The sequence below is a fragment of the Manis javanica genome, chromosome 4, assembly GCF_040802235.1.
Source record: "Manis javanica isolate MJ-LG chromosome 4, MJ_LKY, whole genome shotgun sequence".
In the NCBI taxonomy this organism is placed as follows: domain Eukaryota; kingdom Metazoa; phylum Chordata; class Mammalia; order Pholidota; family Manidae; genus Manis; species Manis javanica.
The window spans coordinates 115872850-115892660 of NC_133159.1; the positions used below are offsets into that span (position 1 = coordinate 115872850).

The window sequence follows — 19811 nt, forward strand, 5'->3', positions numbered from 1 at the left end:
AGGTGACCATTTCAGTAAACACACAAATGATCCTTCCAAACAGGCGGCCTCTGGGCTCCTTGAAGCTTACTCCTCCCTATCTTAACTACCCTTTCCCACCCATTCCCAGACCTTGAATTACCAAACCATCCCTTCATGATCCAATTTCAGGCACCTCTTTCTCTGGCCACTGCTCCTGTTTTCCAGCTCACTCTGTCCCATGTCACCACAACAAGCTCATGACCCTGCTAGAATCTCCATTCCGTGGCTCCCACCACCTTCCCACTGTCCCTCTCTCCCTGTTACCCAGCTGGAGTGCACCATCATTCTCCTCATTCCCTTGCTACCGACCGACTGGCCTCTGCCCTGCTTTGTTGTACCTGCTTGGCAAAATCATAATCCTGGTGAAATCCAGCCTCTACCTACTCCATACCTGCAGCCATGAAGCTGAGTGGGGCCAGAGAAGAGAACAACTGGTTCCGCTTTAAATTCATGGCCCCAAACCTCCAACAGAGGTTTATGCTTTCTAACTGACATCCCATACCTCCAATGCCAATTGTTTTCTTGTTCTTCATAATCACTCTTGCACACTTTCTTTCTTTCCCTCAAATATCCAAAATCTCCTCTATCAACCTCCTCTGTGATGCTTGCTTGGTTTGAAAAAACAGAAATAATAGAATAAAATTTTTGCAGCTGCTTTTATCTAGCCCATCCCCCCTGTGGCTGCAGACTGCTGTCACCTGATGCCCACCCAAGGACTAAAACTGCCGCTTTTGGACTAATTCTGCCCATTCTTACCTCCTTGAGGTGGTCACTCCAGCAATCCTCCCCTCTCTCCTACATTCCTATTTTTCCCCTCTGCACTAGGTAATTCCCATCAAACAAAATCCTCATTCCTTCCGCCAACTACCATCCTGTTTCTATGGTCCCCTTTCTAGCAACATGTCTAGAATACATGTCTATTCTGGCTGTGTTCCCTTCTTTTCTTGCTTTATCTTATACACACTCACAGAGCCCTTACCCCTGCATTGCATGGAAGAGAAATGAAAGAACTTGCCAGTATCTCCAGTGACCTCCACTAATTGGAGGCTCATTATCAGTACTCTTCTGCTTGACCTGCGAGAAGCGCTTGACATAGCTCCTGATGACCCTTTCCTTTCTTCCCTTGGCTTTTAGGAGACAGTCTTCCAGTTTCCTTCTGTCACATGGCCACTCCCTCTCAGTCTCCACTGATGGCACCCCGACCCCTTCCCAACTTCCTAACGTGGGATCCCTAGGGCTTATTCCTGGGACATCTTTTCTCTACATATACTCAATTCCTTGTGGGCACTCACTCGCCTTCAGAGCTCCACAAACGATCTGTACCTGACACCTACCAAATTTGTTACCTTGAGTCTTCTCTGAACTCCCAACAACCATATCCAACTGCTTACTCAATGTCCCCAGTCAGAAGTCCAACAGATGTATCAAATGCTAATGTGTCCAAAAATGCATTCCCGGTCTTCTGTCAAGAACATACTCCACCCTTTCTCTTCCCCACACCAGTTACTCAGATCCCAAAGCTTGGAGTCATCCTGACTCCTTTTATTTTCTCACAGCCCTGTAACTAATCCATCAAGAAATCATGGCCGAATCTTCAAAATGTGTATAGGATCAGACCATTTCTTATATCTCCTCCACTACTCCTGTACCAAGCCACTGCCTTCTGTGTCATAGCACAGCTTGCTAACCCATCCCTTTCTCTTCCTTAGGCTCCTGACAGTCTATTCTCAACACTGTAGCTGGATTGACTCTTCTAAAAAAGGTGTCAGACCATGTCAGCCCTTTTCTCAAAACCTTCCAGTGATTGCCGCTCCTCTGAGGGGGAAAAGCAAAATCCCACAGGTAGGGCCGCCTGTGCTCTGACCTGCTTGACTCAGCCCTGCTCTTCTCCCTCACCCTGTTCCTGTTTCACTGACCTCCACACTGCTCGTGGGCCACCCTAGGCATGCTCCCACCTCAGGGCCTTTGCGCTGGCTATTCCTTCTACCTGCAGTATGTTCCCCCTAAGGGTCTGCACCTCACTCTCCCTACCCTCCCTAGACTTTGTTCAGATGTTACCTTCTCAGTGAGGTCTGCCTCCCATCACTCCACTGAGCGATTACAACCCCTCCAGCCCACATTCCTGGTCCTCCTCACCTGCTTTGTTTAGACTTTTTTTCACAGAACTTGTTTGTTGACTGTCTCTCCCCTAGAATATGAACTTCATGAGGTCAGGAATCTTTGTTTTGCTCACTGATGCACCTTCCCAGCACCCAGAACAGTACTAGCTCATAGTAGATGCTCAATAAATATTCATTAAATTATTGAGTGCATAGTTTTTCATTTCATAGAAAGTCCATATTTATTATTTTTCTATTACTCAGAGCCCTCCAAAATCCAGCCCAAGCCTATCCACCACTTTTTCTTCAGACAGCAAGTATTATGTTATCCTATGAATCTCTGCTGAGAGCTTCCTGCATGCGAGACCTTAGGGAGGATGGTGGGTAAATAAAGACCAAATGAGATATAGTCCCTGCTTTGAGATCCTAGGAGAATTCCTGTTCATACTCTCTCCCCTGGTAGGCCTTTGCCCTGGGCCCAAAGAGTCCTTTCTTAACATAAATATGAATAAAACTCAGTTTGTGACATTCTGTCTCTGTTCACCTTGTTGTAAGTTCTCATTTCACTCTTTCTAGACAGGGCAGGCAAGGATCACCCTCCTCGATTCCCATGCTGGGTCCAAGTATTCTGTGTCACAGCCACACAGACTCATTGGTCATGTATAGAACCCACCCAACCACATGAGTCCATATTTTCTTCTCAATGTAGTTCTTTTTCCCATTACCTGATCCTCTGTTTTTCTTTCTCATATTCCCTTCCCATCAGCTGTGAGCTTTTGACAGGTATACGTTCCTAGTGAGGTGTGTTAATTACCATTTCTTAAGTTGGGAGTGCCAGGAACCTCAATTTAAATTAGCTCAGGAAGTTCAAGAGCATCATGATCCAGGGGCTCCAGTGATGTCACAGGACTTGCTCTCTCTCCATCTATAAACTCCCCCTAAGGGTCCACGTGGTAGCAAGATGGCCACCAAATATTCTAGGCTCACAGAAAAGAGAAAGCTTCTCTCTCCCTTAAAAAATTCAGAAGAGACGCTGATTCTCATCGGCTCCGATTTGGCCACAGGTCCTCCCCTGGATCTGGAGATGAGTGTCAAGGAAGAGGAACTATGTTGGGTGGCCAAAACCACTAGTGTTCACCCTCCAGATAGATTCAAGGTCCTCAAGCTGGCTTACTTTTTTAAGATGCCCCCTTAGGCCACCTGTGGACAGAGTCATCCTTACTTGCATCTGTCCTGTGTTTTGCCTCTGGCCTTTGGGACAGTTTCAGTCCCCTCCCGCTCACCCTGTTGATGAAGGAGGGATTCCTGGCCCAGGGTTATGGGGATGACCGAGCACACAACATTGGACAGATGGGACCAACAGCAGTTTATTCATCACATATACTCACAGTCCAGAGGAGCCGGACACAGTGCCGTGCAGGGCCACATGGGGACTGAATTCGGGAACAGAGTGAACAACCAGGGCTGTGCGAAGCCCTCTTTGTAGTATCAAGAGGGGGTGGGGTGTCCTGTGGGAAGATGGGATTGGCTTGTTTGAATAATTCCACTGGCTGGCATGGACCTGAAGCCCGCTTCTCAGGGATAAGCAGCAGCTGGGCCTAGTCCTTTTGATAAGAAGGGCTGTTTGGCTAGGGGACCTTATCTGCAGGATAGAGTTGAGGCCCTCCTGATTTTACCAGGTGTCATAATGCTGGTTCCAGTGTCAAGCCCCACAGCACCAGCACCGGAGAACGCGGTGGAGGGCTTTCTGGGTGTTTCTCAGAATAGCTTTTCTTTAAGGTCTCAGAAGTAGAACGCATGCCTTTCTTTCCCATGCATGTCTGTTCCAGGTTATTATCCCTGTCTTGGCCAATGAACAGAATCACCTAGACTAGCCCCACGTGGTACGTCAAGATGTCCGGTGGCATGCCCACAGCCTCCAGTGTGACCTCCTGGTCATCCTTGAGCAAGTGAAGGGGAAAACTTTGCTGCCTCTTCCAGCAGGCTCAGAAAAAATAGAGTTTGTGGGTTCTGAAAGTAAGACCGTGTAAGTACCACCAGCCTGGCCATATGGGTCTCTGAGATATGGGAGATGCTGGTTTGTTTGAATGTTTTCTTTATGCTGTTCCTGACAGCACAGCTCCTTGTACTGCACACAAGCCCACTGTCTGCTCTGTTTGCCAACATCCTCCGACTGTATGTTTTTGCTAATTATCACCCTTGCCCTGTCCCTATGCCTGAAGGCTTTTAAGGCTCTCACAGCAACATAGCCCTTCTCTGCTCGGATTATTTCAGGGCTGAGAGCAGTTACACTGGGGTCACTAGTTTGCTTAGCAGGACAGTGTGTCATCATCGGCAAAGACCCAGCCTGGGGGTCCTGCGCCACTGCCCAGCATTCACCCCGCACATCATGCCCCTGCTATCCCAGACCCTCCCCCCCACCAGCAGCTGGACACTTTAAGTCCTAGGGATTTTTTTTTCCCCACAAAGCAAACGTAGCTTTGTTGAGGCTGAAGGCCATACTTCCTGCACCAAGGGCACATTAAAACACCAGCCTCTTCTCCCTTTCAGAGTGAAATCCACCAGCAGCTTCTACTTACCATTCCTGCTGTGAGCTACCTTTGTTTTTCTCCCATAAAAGGCAACCAAAATGGGTGTTTAACCCCTTCTAAGCCCTCCCTAGACTTATTTATTTTTAAAAAGGTGTATAATGGGAGATCTTTTTCTTTTTCTTTCAAGCCAGCCTATGTCTCTAAATGATACATTTTGTCATCTCTGAGTGTGTGACAGCAGCTACATGAGGTTGGCCTGCCATGTTGCCCAAAGTTTCCAAAAATCTGACTGTCATTGCTGTGTGTTCATGGCCCATGATTTGAACTGAAGAAGTATTGCTTGGATGCCAATGTACTTCATAATGAATTTTTGCTATTGGAAGTAATTTGCTACATATATAATTTGAAGCAATTTCCCAGTTAACTGGAAAACTTACTGTGGTTTAATAAAAGTATCCAATTTTCAAAATAAATAAATTTAAATTACCCATTTCCTGTTCCTCTTGTATTTTAACATAATAACATTCAGTGTAGTCAGTGTTTCGGTATATAATTATTATTGAGTTTGTCTCCCTTTGTTCAAATTTGATAATTTCCCAGAAGGCTGGATCATATTTCAGGGAGGTGACTATCTTCTACCTTTAATACCTTCCATAATCCCTTGTGCCATATTGCTGCTCAACAAATATGAATTTAACGAAATTAAGTGAAGGTGGGTTTCTCATAAAAATGCATATTATAGATTCTCTTTGTGCATCAGTTGTGCCCTGGGTTCTTGGTACAGTTGTCAGTTAAGACTTTGTGAAAAGGCAACCACAGTATGTTTTGGACATTCAGCCCCTTTCAAAATATCCCTAATTTATTTATTGTAAAAAGGTGTATGAGGGGGAATGCTTGGGAATTCCATTCTTCATTGGAAATATGAGGACAAAATGAAGTTGATAGTGGTGTTCAGGTGGCTGACAGTCTGCCTTGGAGAAGGAGGTAAATGAACTGTTTCCTTTTGGGGCTCAGGACAGAACTAAGACCGCATGAGGAAATGGCAGGTCATGAATAATTGTGTGCACGCCCATGCACAGGCATTTTGTCTGGGGAGAGAGGGCTTGTACTTTTCATTGACCACTCATCAGAGGCTATCATCTAACAAAAGTTACGAGTGCCTGGGCTAAATGGAACTCTGACCTATTTTTAAAAGGTTTGGGGTTCTGTTTGGGGACTGTTACTGAGAATTAAGTCATCTCCAGCAGCCCAGGGGATTTGTTGTGTCTTTCACAGCTTGGATTCCACAGATAAGTCAGTCATCTATGCAGTCGAGTTGGCAGTGATCCAGTGGAGCCACCAAGTCCAGGTGGTACTCAAGAGAGAGTCTTCCCAGCCACTCCTTGAAGGGGAGAATCCCACCCCGAAGGTGGAGCTGGAGTTCTGGAAAAACAGGTAGGTACAAACCCTGGGGAGCAGATGGATACAGAGGATAATGCCTGGGGAGCCGGCCACTGAGTCTGCTGCCACTCCCAGATGTTTCCCATCACTCTAGGGTAGGCGGCTCAGTCGACTGAACTTTTCTATGCACAGAAGATGCATACTTTCCCTGAGGGACAGTAGCCATCCCTCCTTTCTTGGGCTACAGTCAGTACATCTTCTGATATTTCTTCAAAAACAGGCTCTTTCAGCTACTCATAAATTAATTAACTCTCATATCTTTCTTCTACCTGTCTGCTCCTTCTCCATTGAAAACTCAAGGCTATATGCACACACATTTTGTAAGGATCTAGACAAAAGAGGGTTTTGGTGGTTGGCTGCAGAGCAGTCTCTCCTAGGTCCCAGCCAATGGTTAGTAGGGCTGGGAAGCCCTTTATCCACTATGTCCAAGCCCCACAGGGTTTCAGAAAGACCTAATTATTGCTCCTGCTCATTACCCTCCTTTCTCCCAGTCTGGCCTTTGGGTTTCATCCCCAAGCAAGTTCACTATGAGTGAACCGAGTGAGACCGAGAAATGACAACAGAACGTTCTTGGACTAAAAGGGTTTATACCCAGTTTTACTCTCCTGGCAGTAGGTCGAGCACTAGAATCATGTCTGCATCCAGCAGTCTGCAGGTCCGTAATCCTCCATCTCTGCCTCCACCAGAGCACTGGACAGAGCTCTTTATATATATATATATATATATATATATATATATATATATATATATATATATATATATATATATAGTGCTCTTTATATATATAGTGACTCAGTCAATAATAGCTCATTGCCTGCAGGTGTGAAAGTATTAGCCTAGCAGCAGGCCAATTACATCACCAAGGAGTTTAGGGTCAGGTGAGGATCCTGGCCTAGGGGCTTCAATTTTCCCCACACTCCCCATTTCCTTGTTCCTATGTATCATTGTGCTGATTAATCCTTTACTCAAAAGCAGACAGATGTTCAAGGCAATGTCCCTGTCCTTGCTGTGAATGGATATTGTCCATGTCAATGACCAGGCATGCCTGTAGGGCTCCAGCCCTGTCTGCACCATCATGCTGGGTTGCCCCCCACCTGGTCCACCCACCTTGCCTGGTTTCTGACCTTCTGCTGACCTACTGTGGGGCCTTCCTCAGCCTTCTTCCTCTGACAACACCTCTCTCACCCTGCCCCAAACCTCACTGCGAGAGCTAATGACTTCCAGTTGCCAGGCTATAAGCCATCAGATGGTCACAGTGGGGTTCCCTGCTGTTACCTCCTGGAGCTGCCCTTTGAACCTGTTCCCATCTCAGGCCTTGGTCGTCATGGTCCAGGAACAGATGCCCTGGCTGTTTGGGCCAGAGCCGGCCTCTCCTCTGTCTATGTGAGGGTGGGTCATCGCAGCATGGCTAGTGTTTCCTGATGTTCACCTGGCTTCACCCTTCTCCACCATGTTTCAGGTCTGAGGATCTGGAATACATTTACAATCAACTGAGAACGATAAAAGTGAGGGGCATGGCTGGGCTCCTGGACAAGCTTCAGAGCAGCTACTTCCCAGCTTTTCAAGCCATGTTCAGAGATGTTGTTGCAGGTGAGGACCAGCAAGTATTTTCATAAATACGTTTGACTGAAATTTTGTATTTAATGCTGAATCATCATCTGTCTGATTTCAGCAGCTTCCAGTCCTTCTAACCTTGCACCCTGACATATCTGGTATCGTGGCGAGAATTCCAAATCTCGAAGCAGGAAAGGAGCTACCCTGTGCTCTGTTTTATTCCTAGTGCTTTCTGACCTTGGCAAAGTCACCCAACCTCTCTGAGCTTTTGTGTGTACCATGATTATGACGCACACACTAACCCTGGACTTCCTGGGCCATTGTGAGATGTTATCAGTGGCAGTACTATATTGACTGTACTGAATTGTCCAAATGCATATTGTAATTTCTCACCTGGAATCTGGAATTCAGGTTCCTCCACCCCCAGCTCCTTGAGAAGTTTGTTCCATTTCTAGCTCCATTCTGCTTGTTCTGTTTCTGCTGTCAGACAGGACTGCAATTTCCTGGCCATCTGAGCACCAGACAACATCGGCCCTTGTCAAAATTGCAAAGCCAGCAAAGTATAATTAGAAGTAGGTAAATTTTTTCAGGCTCCATCCCCTCTCTCCAGTGTACTTTCCTTCTTTTCTTTCTCCTATCAAACCTCCTCACAGCTGTTCAGTATTATAGGTCAGAATGTACTTTTAAAAAGGTACTTGCAATTTCATATGATTTAAGCTTAATCCAAGCAGTGATGTCCAAACCCTTTTTCTCTTCTGGAAAGACAAATTTGCTCTGTTAGAGGTGAGAGAGCCCTGTGTCTGGAGCCCACTAGTCCCACCTTGTCCCACCTTCTCTTCCTCATGCCTTGGGGTTTGGAAACCACTCAGCTAAAGGGGTGAAAGTTCCAGTGGGGAGTTTCTGACATGTGCTTATAAAAGATAAAGCAGCATAAGTCACTAGTCTTTCATGTCCTTCTGGGCCTTAAAATCTTATCACAGAGGCCACTCTACCAGCACCTGAAGCTGGCTTGGAATGCAGGCCCTTTTGAGGCCCTAGTTTATTACTTCGCTGAGAGATTTTTGTGTCCTGGAGGAATCAATAGTTGTTCCCAATTTATACTTCATTCAAATGGGACAGTGTCCCCAGAGTGGTGTGTTTACCTCTGTTGCTGTGAGGGATGACGGTGGGAGACCTATGGACAGGTCTATTAGAAATGTATGAAAGGGCAACTGTTTTTAGCAAGTGACACCAGTTTCCATTTGTGGTAGCGATTTGAAGTTTTCATTTTATATGATTTAATTTATCAATTTAGAGAAAAGTATTAAGTACTACACGTAGTAAGCAGAGATGACATATCATAAATGAGGGATGCAAATGACTGAAATCTAGAGCTCTGAAATAAAATAACAGGTAGTAAGAAAAGTAAAAAGTATACTTATGAGTTGGCTCTTTAGAGCCCTAGATATATTTTTCACATTAATAGATCCATAGATTATAATCATTCATATTGATTAATAGTTATAAAAGAATTTGGTTCTTTTACAGTAGAGGATATGCTGGCAATGAAAAGAAATTAGAAATAAACAATACCATTATAATAATACCAGATACACACTATTATAAAATTAGAAATCCTTTAAATATATAGCTTACTTCCAATGATGGAAGAAAAGAAATGTTGATTAAAGAAGTTAGGTAGACTTGGCCTGAAATTTTGGTAGGTTCACCTGAGAATAAAAAGCTTTAAGAGGCTGGTGGTGGATTTTCTCATTTCTAATTGAGTTTCAGAGCATCTGTCTTGCTTTACCCTAAGTAAATGTATTTACATGTACATTATCATTATTAGTCTCAATCAAGAAGTCCTTTGGCTACTGATGGACTGAAGAGGGGGAAAGTAGAAGAAATATTCCTGGATTAGCAGGCACAGATTAGAATGCAGTGATACATAAAGAAGGTGGTTAAAAGGATATAGGAAAAAGTGTGGGAATAAGATTGCATGAAGAACCTTGGAAAGCAGGAAGCAACAGAATCCTGAAGGGGAGAAAACAGGGCAATAAAGACTAATTAGGGAGTTCTGTCTCTGGCCACTAGGGGCAGGATTGCCTAGAACAGCCTGGTTGCCAACCCAGGATCTTTGTAGGCAGATACGCAGAAGAGAAGTCAAGGTCCAGTGGTATGCTGGAGCCAGCCTGGACTGGCTAGCAGTTTCTCATGAGAGCCTGCTGCATGTACCTCTTTTCAACCCCTCTGCCCAACACTCAGTGAAGTCAGTTTAGTAGCTTGAAATCAGACACGGTGGAAAGATTGGGATTATTTGCACCACAGAAATCGGCAAATGAAGGCTTTTGTCCCTGAAAAGCCTGTTGTTAAAGATTTACCAGCAAACCACTAAACATCACTGTGTAACAAGCAGTTTATATTTGCATTTTTAAAAGGTGTGTGCTTAACTCTGTTCATCTCTTCATCTACCTTGTGATCGAAGGTAATTGCACCCTGGACTGGATAAGCCAATCCTCAAATATTTGTGCACTTAAAAATTAGGGGAGTGCCTGTTTGGCTACAGGAGATTTTGCTTCTTACAAAAGGCATCATAAAGAGAAAGCTACTCTGGCCTGGTGGTCTCAGCCCCTTTTCCTATACCACATGTACAAGCAGGCATGTGCTTACCAGATTGGCTGCTAGATTCTGGTATCGCCTATTCACACACAGCTGTTTTGATATTCACATCAGCTCCCCCACTTAAGAATCACTGCTTTAATCAATTTACCATGACATTTGACTTTCAAAATCCAATTCACATACTGCTTCCCACAGCTCCACTTGGGATATAAAGTACAGATGTACACATCACAAACTATTGTGTGTCATGAGCACCACAACCATCCAGTGAGGGATTTAACATGATAAATACGTGGGATAATCTTGACTTTGCTCAGCTAGGCAGGGCTGGCCAATTCAGAGGCAGACCCTGGGCAAGGTATTTGAGCCTTAATATCTTCACTTATAAAGTGGGGATAATAAAGCTACCTCACAGGGCTTCCTATGAGATGATACACATCTAGTGAGTAGAACAATGCCTGCATATTGCTACTGTTTACTAAATCGTGCATATTTTGAGCTTTCCTTTAGGATGAATGCAGAACTTCACCCATATAATATGACCTAAGAACATCTTCTCTCATAGGACAGTACCTGATTATCTGTCCAGGGATGAACCAACCTGTATAAACTCACTCTTCTGGCTCAGTTTGTTCAATGGACTTTGTTCAGTACCCTTTAAGTGGCCATACAGAATTAGTACCTGATGCTATGGGTTTTCCTACTTTCTGGTCTCAGGCACAAGATGACTGGTGAAAGAAGCCTGTTTTGGTGGCTGCCGTCAAAGGAAATGGCGGGAGATTTTCCTAGCTTTGTAAACAAGCGGAGCCTTGCCACAGTCAGGCTGGGCTACTTCTCTGTTCCCTGTGACATCTCCATATGAGCTCAATGAGATTCCTAATTAGCAAGTATTTATCAGGATCATTACCATTTACGGGACACCTGCTTTGGTCTGGGCTCCCTGCTGGCTGTGTATGAAGAATCTCTCCATGCTACCTTCAAACCTTCAGAAGAATTTTCAAATTTGTTACTGTTCGGACTATTTTCAAAATTCAGAGAAGTTAAATTTAAATATGCCCAAATCATACAACAGGAAAGCATGTGAAGGCAGATCTTTCTGATTCTAAACCTTGTCCTCTGTCACCTATTCTGTGTTTCCTCAGAGATAGCAGTACAGGAATTAGCGATCACCAGGTACCTTCTACACACAGAGCACCAGAGCAGGGCCAGGAGGGCCAGGGAGAAGTCCAGATACAGGAATTTTTGAGAGATTCCTTAGATGGTTATCCTTGCTATCCAGGGGTCCTCAGATTTCAGTATTTCCTCCTTAGAGCTAGGAAGTTTTTAGGAACCAGGCTTCTCTGTTCTCAAAGTTTAAGAAGAGATTGCAACCAGTGCTTTACAGATCTTTACTTCCCAGGCACAGGGCTCCTCTTAGTGGCTAAGACCCTCAGTGGCTATGACACGCGCTGTGAGCCTCAGCAGGGAAAGTGACCATCTCCTATTCCTTCCAGCTCTGGCAGAGGCGCAGGACATCCACATGCACCTGAGGCCACTCCACCACCACCTGGAAGCCCTCGAGAGCATGGAGTTTTCTGAGGTGAAGCCACGGCTTCAGCCTCTCCTCCATGTGGTCTGTCTCATTTGGGCCACGTGCGAGTCCTACGACTCCCCAGGGTGGCTCATGGTGCTGCTCCAGAAACCTGCAACCTTCTCATCCGGCGGGTTGGGTACCCCAGGATCCCGAACAACCTGTCCCTTAAAAGTTGGTGCACTGAATCACAGGGAAGAGGAAAGTGTGCACTTTTTTCAGGTCAGAGAATTATGGTGCAAAGGTTCTCACACTTGAATTATGTTACATCACAGCCAGTAACTCCCAAAGCTGTTCTCATAGTGCTGGGATGCTTGGGAAGACCAGTTTTCCTTTCCCCTCTGCGCAAGCCCTGGGGGAAAGTGAAGGGTGGGGTGGACGAGACGAATTTTGACCTCTTTAATCACCTGTGCCTATGGTCTGGCGTGAAGTCAGCAGCAGTTAGGAATGTTGCCTCTGGAGTCAGGCATTCCTGTGCCAAATACTGTATCACCACTTGGCAGCTGGGTGTGCCCCGGCACGTTCCTTACCTGCTCTGTGCCTCACTCCACGCTCTGTGCAGGGGTGAAGAGGACTGACCTCAAAGGGCTGCTGTGTGGTTGTGAGGCTCCAAGGAGATCATGTGCAGCAAGGCTTACCCTGAGCCCTGCACTGCTGGGAACTCAGTGCCTGTGAGCTACGGAGTAGCTTCTTGGGTCACACACTTCATGCTCTTCCGTCTTAGGAACTCTGGTCGCAGTGGCCAGGGCAACATGAACCACAAGGAAGCCTTAATGAGGCTTGAGCAACCTGCCTCTAAAACTGGCTTCTTTTACCTCTAAGGAACTGTAACCCTGAGAAAACAATGAACATGCTTAAAAAGTATCAAATAATAACTCACATCTATGGAGAACACTGCAGGCTGCAAAACACAGTGGCATTTTCATGATCTCCGTCACTTTCAGATGCACCCTGCACAGGAAGAGCCTTATGAATTTATTAGTATGATTTAGGATGTGGGCTAAGGCTTAGGTTTAACAAATTGCCAAAGGTCAACCAATCCAGGGCCAGAAGCCAGTTGTTGAGCTCCTAGACCAGGACTGCATGTTTGGTAGCCAGGACTCTTTTGGTTGAAAATATAAGGAAACCCAACCAAAACTAGCATCAGCAGAATGATAATTTGTTGGCTCATGCGTAAGACTGGCTTTAGCCCTTAGATGATGCCACCAGGACCCAGTTATTTCTGCCCCTCCCTGGGGTGGGGAAGGTGACTGTCTAAAGTTGCTCCACAGCCTTCCAGGTTCAAGTCTCTTGGAGACAGAGAAACAATTATAGTTCAAAGAATTCTTGCACCTGAATTATTTTACTGTAGAAAACAATTAAATCAGGAACACTTGGGAAAGAACACTGTCCCCTGCACCCCCCAGCTGGCCCAAAAGAAGTCTTGCTGTGTTTTCTTACTTCTGTCCACTTACACACCCTGAGCCAATCACTGGCAATCTGGGACCCAGGTCCCAGTCCACCTCTGGAACTGAGGATGAGGATGGGATCAGGTGCTTCCTGTATTATGTTTCCAAAAAATATTGCTTGGGCTAATCATTTGGTTCTGAGTTGTGGGATGGGCAAAGCTATGGGATGTCCTGTACCTACCTGCAGGCTGGCATAGTGACACTCATTTAAATTCCAGGCCTCTAATTATCTCAGCCCAGAAGACCTCTTGAGAAGTGAGGTGGAAGAAAGTCAGAGGAAACTGCAGGTCGTCGTGGACACCTTGAACTTCTTCAAGCAGGTGTTTCAGGATGGAAGGGAGAATCTCCATACTTTAAAGAGAACCAGGAAGTGAGGGAGTGGGATTTCCTGTCTGCTTTGGTCTTTGTGTATGTGGACGGCTTCCTGGGACAACTACTCATGGTGCAGGTGACTGTCCTTGTACACATCAGGCTCCCAGCTCCATATAGGAGTGAGTGATCCAGAGTCAAAGGGCAAAAGAGGAAAAGGACCAGCACAACCTGGGGTGACCCTCTGCTGGCGGAACCCAGAATAAGATTCAGTCAGTCTTTGGGTTGATCATTGGACTGACCTCATGTAATGGTGGTTCTGTTAGAAGCTTAGGAAATTCTGTTCATAGACTCATTTAGGAAGAAGGCCCAAGGAATCAGTCAACTAATTAGGCTGTTTTTCAATGTACCCATAATCTTCAAACTTTGTTTCAAATGAACTCTTGCTCAGAATTCCATGTGCAAAATGCAGGTGAGCTGATGTGCATGCAGCTGGCCATTCCCACCCAGCCACCGTGTCGAACTTCTCCTGCTGTACTCTCTCACCCTCAAGGTGGCTCTGAAAACTGTAAGACTGAATCCCGGTGCAAACGAAACAGGACTTTTGCTAAAAGTTGTGACTTTCCTGCAATTTTTTAAAGGTTAATATGAACCTTAGTTTAAGGGCATGGTGAGAAAACATGAGGCTTTTTCCTTTAATTGTTTTCATCCTCAGACTTTAATATGCTTTGCTGGTCTTTTCCTACTTTACAGCTCTGCAGGGAGGGTAGTGGACATAATAAAATGAAATAATAGTTTTCCTAAAACTTACTTGAGAAATTTGGGGTCAAGTTCAAGATTACTACGATAGCCACAGGGACCAAGAAGGAATTAGAATCATGTTTCCAGCTATGATCAGAGATTTGGGATGAAAAGGAGGGGATATGTTGAGAAGAGGCTGTAAGGAGTGGCATAAACAATGGGATTATGAGAATAAGGGTGTATGAGATTGAATGTGTTGGTTTCAGCTCAGGAAGCATTGGTCTAGCGCTGGCACAGCCAGGAACAGGGCTAGGAGCTGGGGATACAATGATGGCTGAAACCTGGTTTTGCCTGTAAGAAGCCTGGTTTAGCCAGAAAGCAGGAGAAGGTACACAGACGAATGGAGGAGATCCAAGATGGAAAGACAGGAACCTTCACTGAGGTGTAGTGAATGCCATGATAGAAACTGAAACTGGTGTGCAAGGAATTGGGAGCAAAAACAAGAGGTCCCTGACTGAGAGGGGCTCTGAGAAAGTGTGGAGGGCAAGAGGAAATACATTTTGAAACTGGAGTAGGAATTCTCCAGAGAAAGATGCTGGGGAAAGGCAGGGAGGCAGAGAAAATGTGTAAGTGAGGAAGCTGGAAGCTAGGTCTTAAGAAAGGCTCACCTTAAACCCTTCTCCGGATCATGGCGAGTGTAAATAATTGATATCTAACTTTATCCTAAATGCCTCCTTTTTCTGCAGCTGTTTCCATAACCGCTCGCTTGTGTTGCACAGCCTCTCCCCTCCCCGTCCCCATTCCTCTCCTCTCCTACGTCTACCCCTCCGCCGAGGGCTAGCCCGGGGCAGAACCTCCCCCTCCAGCCTGTCCTGCAGCCACCGCAGTGGAGGCGCTGCTGGCTTTGCCGGGCAGCCGCCCTGGGAGGGGAGGGGAGCACACCTCCTAAATGACTGTTGGCTGGAGCACACCTTACCCTGTGCACACGTGCTAATGATGTGACTTTGCATATAGACAGCTCTTCTACCATGAGGGCCCCTAATCTGCTGGGTATATTCATTCAGTAAATAGAAGCAGCGCCAGCCACCAGTCTCCCCCGGGTCATTACCCTCACAATAGCTGGCTCAAAGGCTGCTGTTTCTTTCTGAATCAAGGGCATGGATGCGTAAAAAGCAGTCGCCCCAGTTTACTCAGAGGATGACTTGAATGTCACCATGCTCTCTGTTGCTCTGCTGCTTCCTCTCCTGAGTTCCCCCACCTTTGCTCTGGTTTATTTCCTTGCTCTTGGGCCAAATGCCACCATTTCTTTTCTCTACTGCTTTTGGCTCCTCCTTCTCTTCTATTTTGTTTCCTTCGCTTTCTTTCGCTCTCTTGTTTTGTTTCCCCTTACCTCTGTGGTTCACCCTGAATTTCCATGCTTTTCCTTTTTCCTGTGGCTGCTCCTTTCCCCGTCCTGGTATTTCCTCCTGTCTTTCATGGTCCATCTCCCAAACCCATGCTCCAGCTCACCCCCTGCCACCTGGCTCCCCACCTCTTCCCTGCTCAGCCCAGCGCAGTGAACATGGGCTATTGATTACCCAAACATATTTCATGCAGCCCTTTAGTTAACATTCTGTGATCAATGCCTGTTTGAAATGGGATTAATCTGCTTCTGTGCAGCAAGAATTAGGATGAACCCAGCCTTATTCATACCTCTTACTGTTCTAATGCGTCCAATATGTGGCTGCCAAGATGTGGGCAGCTGCAATTAACAAATGCACGAAGCCAAGTTAATAAAATGACACGGATGCATTTATGCTTCTGCATGTTTGTGTCCAGGGCTATGTTGTGAAGGGCTGGTTTTCATCTCCTTAGTTCTTTTGGCCTTTTTTTTCCCTCTCTCTCTCTCTCTTTTATTCGATAAAGTTTTATTTTGTACATTGCCTCTTCCCTCTGGGTGCCTGCTAAAAGGAAGTGGGGTGGGGTGGGATGGGGAGGGGGCAATAGGCAGGTCTGCGCTGTGTGGAGTTGCTGCGTTCTCAGGATACCATCCTCCTCCTCTGCATCCCAGCCATGACACAGCTCATTTCTTACAGAGCCAACCCTTGAGGAAGGGAAAGAATGGGGAAAAAAAGAACTAACATGTTTCAAGAGCCCATCTCCAGCCTGTATCCTTACGGTCATCAAAAAATCGAGTTATTGATACCTGCACTTTAAGAAATGAGCACAGTTGAGAATGACACATACATTAACATGCCCACAGTTCCTCAGCTGAGGTTGGTGTAGCTAAGTTTGTACCCAGAGGCTTGCGGCTGCGTGGATTGTCTCCCCGCCTCAGCTGTCTCCCAGGGAGTTCTCAAGGTCCACTTCCATCCCCTGCCCTCTGAGTGTCCCAGGCTGGTTCTCTGGTTCCATCTGCCCTTGTTCATTCTGCCTTTGCACACTCTATTTTTATCACATGATGTCTGGATCTTTTCTCCTAAATAAACCATTTGGCTTAAATTATCATTCCCATTTAATGAGAGGGCCTTGTTGGACTTGATGACTTACTTAGGAAATCGCCAAAGTATATAAAATCTTTGTAATTTGAATGAATAGTCAAAAATCTAAGGGGAAAAGAGTCATTCAGCTGCCTCTTGAATCCTTCCTTCACCCTTTGAGCTTGATGCTCCAGCACACACTGACATTCACACATACCTCACACACCATGCCACGCACACACATGCACCAGGCACAGCTCCTATGAACACACATAGCACACCTGTGCACACAGATCACCACCTGTGCACATGTGTGCTGCACATACACATACCCCACAACACATACATACACGCAGACCACATATACCACCACCACCACCCCCTGGATACATACATACTCATATCACAAACCCACACAGAGTTCATTTTTGTGCCATAATATTGTAGATTCCGCAGATCCCCTGTTTATGTTTCTGCCTGCAGCCTCCTCCCTCCAAACAATGCAGTAAGCAGCTTGGAGAGAACCCTTATTTCTTTCATTATAAAATTGCTATAAAGCTGTGATTCACTTGGAGACAAAATGATTTCCTGCTGAGGCTTTATGCGAGGTGATTAGCAGGGAGATAGATAGGTAATAGGCTGACCTAATATACCCCGCTTTTTCCTTTGCTTTTTCCACCATCTCCAGCCACTCTGCTTCCTTTCATTCTGGGCCTAATTGGGATGGCTTCTCTTTCAGGCTGCCCTAAGTGTGTGGTCATGTAGGAGACCATTAGCTGCATAAGGTCGGCCTCTGTTGAAAGGTAAAGAAAACAGTCTTTTCCCCAATGACCTTTTGAGATTTTATTCTATAAATGTCAGCTTTGTGCTCTCCCTTAATGAATTCTGGAGACATTTCTTTTAAGCTGTGGTATGGCCTCTCCTTCCAGAATGGGCTTGTGTTTGTGGGACTTGCCATTATTCCTGATTTTGTTCTCTGCCCCATGGGCCATGGCATGAATGGAACCTTCCCCCCACCCCCCTCTAAAGGTTGTACAGCTTTTCATAAGAATAGGACCTGCTCGGTCAGGTCAGCCACCTGGGACCCTGTGCTCTTTGTGGCATCCGTCTGAAAACGCACACCTGTTTATCAGCCATAATCCACCTTTCATCCACACCAGATCCAATGACATCAGGGTAAAGATAGTTAATTACGATGGCTACTGTTCACTGAAGTCACACCAAGGCAGTCTGCATGTAACTCAGTAACTCCATGGCAAGTTGGGAATTGAGCCCATCTACAAGTTTGAAAAGTAAGCGTCTTGCTTTAAGCCATATAAACCCCGGGGACTTTTAGCCCTTGATCTGGGGCACCTTCCACAAGGCCTATACCCCTGAAGTTGACATTTTCAGCCTGTATGTACCACGGTGAATTTCATGTGTTTACTACTGTGATGAATAAAAATGGATATTTAAAAAATACCATTTAAACCTCCTATTGGTGTAAATTGCCTTTTATCTGCCTTGTGAGGACTTCTAAATAAAAAACGAGAACTTACATTTAAATATTTTAAGGCACAAAGATATAGTCACCATCATGATGAATCTGTTTCTGCATTTGTAAGACAGTTTCCTGCCTGATTCAGAAATCTTCTCTACAATACTTCTGATGTCAAAATTCTACTAAAATCCATCCTTATAAGGAGAGCTTACTACCTCTCTTAGCAGCCCATTCTACAGTTAGACATATCTGGATATCAGATGGTTCTGTCTTTATTAAGTGGAAAACCACATGAAATTGTCATTTCTTGTAGGTTAAAATGGTAGGTAGAATACAAGAAATCTTATAAGTACAGCTTACAAGTTGAGCCCGAACTTGCTTCCTTGTCCTGTTCACCTTAGTTCTTGCCTCAGAGAAGCACCACATAAGGTTTAACCTTGAACTTTTGGTCAAATGCATTTGAAGATGCAGTTCAGCCTTGGTTTAGAATTCTCTCCTCTTGTCTAGTTTTTCCTATTTTCTCCAATTGATCCTGAGATCATGGTTCCTAGATTCTCTACCACCTTTTCACCTTCTCCTAGAGGTACTACTGTAGCTGTTAGAGTTCAAAGATCATATATTCATTCATTCCACAAATAATTCTTCAGTGTCCAGGACTCTTCCAGGGACTGAAGGGGGCTAAATAATATATGATAATGCCAGAGAATGGTAAGAGCTCTGGAGAAAGCTTAAGCAGGGCAACAGGGCACAGAGGGTCCAGAGGAAAGAAGGAGTAGGATGGGGGGGCTCATTTAATAAGGGAGTAAGGAAAGGTCTAAGACCTTGAATTGAACCTCAGGTAAATGTATTGCCCATTATGTGTTTGTTAAGTTACATAAAGTAATGTAAATATGTGTTCTTTTTGGTGATAGAGTTTCTCCCAAAATAGAATGATTAAATAAACATTTCTCTAATATCTATGATATATCTGTTACATTGGAGATGGAACACCTCCCAGTGACCAGCCAAAACCATGCCTTAAGTATTCCTGAGAGAAAAAAAAAATAGTGTAACAAAATTATAGTCTAGTTTTCTGTTGTAATCAAACATATCAAGATGCATCTGTCTTTTAAAATGGTTAGAGAGTATTTCCTAAAAATTGAAATTGACATCCATGGGATGATGAAAAATTGGTACCCAGGTGACATTCCATGGCAGGCACAAATACATTTCTCCTGTAACACTGATTCCAACTAAGCACTTGTTAAATAACTTAATTACTACTTAAGTCAATATCACTTAAGTAAAATTCATTTCAGCTTTCTTCCCAGTATATAAAGTCGAACGTGTTTTTAAATAAAGACTGACCCATTTCCCACAATCAGTGGCAAGAGCCTCCGGTTTGGGTGTATATCTTCCTTTGCTAGGCTGGTTCTTTCTTCTCTCTCACTTCAGCTACTTGCTGACAGCCATGCCTGAACATAGCTGAGCTAAAAAGCATTGCCAGGTGGCTTCCCAAGATTGCCTGCATGCCCCCTGCCAACCTGGGGGAGCCACTTCTTACCACTTCCCAGTACCT

The 19811-nt window shown here is 45.1% G+C and overlaps 1 pseudogene; it reads left to right on the top strand.

Annotated features, from left to right (window-relative positions):
* The first annotated feature begins 7603 nt into the window (after nt 1-7603).
* LOC108403857 (dynein axonemal heavy chain 9-like) overlaps nt 7604-19811 on the top strand; it is a 594862-nt pseudogene continuing 582654 nt past the window's right edge.